This window comes from Cupressus sempervirens, chromosome 1 (genome assembly GCF_028749045.1).
Source record: "Cupressus sempervirens isolate cs-2001-9-10 chromosome 1, ASM2874904v1, whole genome shotgun sequence".
Taxonomy (NCBI): Eukaryota; Viridiplantae; Streptophyta; class Pinopsida; order Cupressales; family Cupressaceae; genus Cupressus; species Cupressus sempervirens.
This window is the reverse complement of record NC_143118.1, coordinates 665,404,740-665,408,282: the sequence shown is the minus strand read 5'-3', so window position 1 is coordinate 665,408,282 and position 3,543 is coordinate 665,404,740.

The following is a 3,543-nucleotide window of genomic DNA, read 5'->3' as shown; positions in this document are numbered from 1 at the left end:
TATATTGTCAAAATCTTTGGAACATATCATGTCTTGTCAAAAAAAAATCAATAAAAGGTATAATTTTAAAGTGATTGAACAATATTTTTTAGTAGGTGATTTAGTTCTTTGTGAAATCATAGGAATGTGAATTCCCTATCTAGTGAAAATGGGAAGTTTAGTCCTAATTGGCTAGGTTCTTATATTGTTATAGAAGTATATGGATCCGGTTCATATAATATTACTCATATGAATATTGTGCCTCTTAAGGAACCTATTAATATTATTCATTTACATCATTATAATGCTTAATCATTTGTTCATCCTTTATCATATGTGCTTGCATTTCTTCTTTTTGAGTATTTTTTATATTCTCCCAACTTTGATGAAAATATATTAAGTGCATATTCATTTATTCATGTTTCTTCATTTAAATTTTTATTTCATTAACCATTTTATAAAATCAGTCATAGAAGAGATAGAAAATATGAAAATCCACCGTAGATATAACACCATAAAACTAGTTTGGTATACAAAGTAGGCACTATACAAAATGTGTTTGATAGAAAAATGGTACATCATGGATCATCCATAGCATGGTGACGACTAGATATCTTTGATCTATGGTGGGGTGATGGAGCTTCTCTATGGGTAGTCAATGTATAGGTATGACACTTGGAGATGATCCTCTTCGGATAGCTATGAGACCTGCATTGATACTCTTGTAGCTCATGTTGTTACTTCTCTGGTCTCTCTTCCATCAATGATAGCTCCACTGATATGAGAATTATGAGTTTTTTGGTGATGGATATAAATAAAATTTGATTTTCAGTTTCAAAACCAATTTGAAATCTCTTTCAAGTTTTCTATTTTTGAATGAATAGGAAGAAGACTTATAAGAGTTTTTTGTTTTGAAGGCAATTTGAAATATTTTTTATTCTTTATTTGAATAGAAAGGTGAAGAAAACTTGTAAGTTGTATTAGATAGATTTGTGAAGAACAAATATGGAATGGAAAAAAGGAAGACAAATTAAATATGTAAGAAACAAATCACTTGGTGCAGAACAAAGAAATTGCGAATTAACATTGGCATCTTATTACCAAAAGAAAGAAGGTATGTACCTATAAATTCATTTTTTATTTTTTATTTTTTCTAAATAATATTATGATTTAATTAATTTATGTGCATGTAACTCACAAAAAGAATTATAAGATGAGAAAATGGATGTTGGAGAAGGTTCAAGACATGGCAACTACATGACATCAAGCAATGAGAGTTGGAGAAGGTTTAGGATCAATTGGTCCAATTGGTATAGATAAATACATAGACTAGCTAAAAGTGTAAAGAAAAATATCACTTATAAAGTTTAGATCATTTACTTGCAGTGGATGTGTATTAATTGAAATTTAGAAAGAGGGAAGAGAGTGAGTAGAGAGAGGAAAGAAGATTTGTTTTTTGTTTTCTAGCCCTAGGGTTTTCATTTTTCATTTTTTATTCACATAGGGTTTTCATTTTTTATTTCATAGATCCACCTCTAGGGGTTTTGTTTTTTGTTTTCTAGATCCACCTAGGGTTTTCTTTTTTTGTTTCCTAACCATCAAGGGATTTTTTTTTCTAAAACTAATTTTTTTTCTCTATAAGACTTTCACTATGATTTTTCAATATTCTCTAGCTAGTATTGCATAAAGCTATCTAATATAATAAAAAAATATCGATCCATCATAAAGCTAACTACAACATATAAAAAATTGCATGTACACATAGAATTTAATTAAGATATAATAAAATACCTAGTTATTGATCAAAAATAACAAAATATTCATTAAAAATACAAAAAAGGAGAATATTATGCACCTGGTATGATGGATGCCATAAGGAGGCTAAAAATACTATTGGGAAGTAGATGTGAGCCGCAAAAGTCACATGCTTCACTCTAACACTCTATGCTCCATGAAAGATCATTGTAAAATTGAATAGGAAATGGTAAATCGCTAGTCTTTAATATGGAGTTCTGGAAAGGGACTTCACATCAAGCTCTACCATTCATGCAAAGTCCCCTATGTAGGGGGCTTCAACTAAAGGGTGGGGCTTAATGTAATTCCCCTTTCCTAGGGGCTTCAAATGAAGCTTCCTTGGGGCTTTATGTGAAGGATTGGCTTCACACAAAGCCACTAAAATAAATTTTCCCCACTTTTGAATGTCACTTTTCTTTGTGACAAAATGTGGGAACCATTTATGTGGCCTTACCCATGAATATTTTTAGAGATTGATAGAGTTAGTTCAATTTTTTAAATTGACATCAAAATTAATAAGGCAAGTTACTATCATAGTATAGAAGAAGATATTATCAGAGTATAGAAGAAGTCTTTATCATTAAGAAGGATGTTTGGATTTGACCTAACCCTAAGATCTACAATCAAGATTAAGGTTAGGATTATCAAACATGCAATAATTTAAGGGAGAAAAGAAGAGTCAAAAAAAGATAATAAAAAAAGGAAAGAGTGAAAAGAGAAAAGTAACAATAAGCAAGAAGCACATCAAATGAGAGACTAACCAAGAAAGAAAGAAATAATTTGATCTGACAAGATTATGTAGAAGCACTATAAAGTTCAAGTTATCTTGTATAATACCTAATCATTTTAACAAGATTTGAAAAATCTTTTGTAGGACTATGAACTTTTGTTAAAACTGTTGAAATGTTCAAATGGGAGGTGAACTTCTAAGAGGGGGGGGGTAAATCAAAAGTACCAATTCTTATTCTCTCAAACCCTTAATAATATATAACTGAAAAATAATTTGTATGCATGTAAACATGTAAACAATAATAAAATGAAATCATGCATCAACACATAACACAAGAGATTTTGGTGATCGAGAAACCCTCTAGGAATAAGAAGGTAAAACTAGGGTGGGGATGACACCCAAAAAAATTACTGAAACAATGAGTTCAACCACTTCTGATGGTTTGCCCTATTAAAAGCACACCCTGTTAAAGGCTACAACACACTATTAAATGTGACCTATTGGAAGGATTTACAAAACTTTACATGAAGTTTCACCCTGTTAAAGGATTTACATAAAGGTTGTTAAACCCACCTAATACATAGGATTTTATTGACCTTCTCCAAAGGCTCTCCTACCTAGCTATTAAGCTAACCTATCACTATAGGATTTCAACCTCTAATACAATTGTGAGAGAGTATTAGAACTTTTAACCTAGTTGAATGCAATCTCAAATTGCTTGATTCAGGCACTTGATCTGCTCTTCCTCTTCTGATCTCTACTAGATCTGATCTCTGGATACGTCCGCTATTCTATTCTGATCAACTGGATGTATATATGTTGTCCTCTCCACCAAGTCTTTTTTCTTCACACTAAAATTTTTCTATAATCTCATTTTCTTCCACATATACAATGGTACATTTTTTCTCCTTATAAAGAATGCGAAGACTTAGGGTTAGGTATGGATCTACGATCCATATTGAATCTCAAATTCCCACTCATACTTTGCATTTTTCTTATTGGTTGCATGCTTTCAACCATTTTTATAATTGGTTGCATGT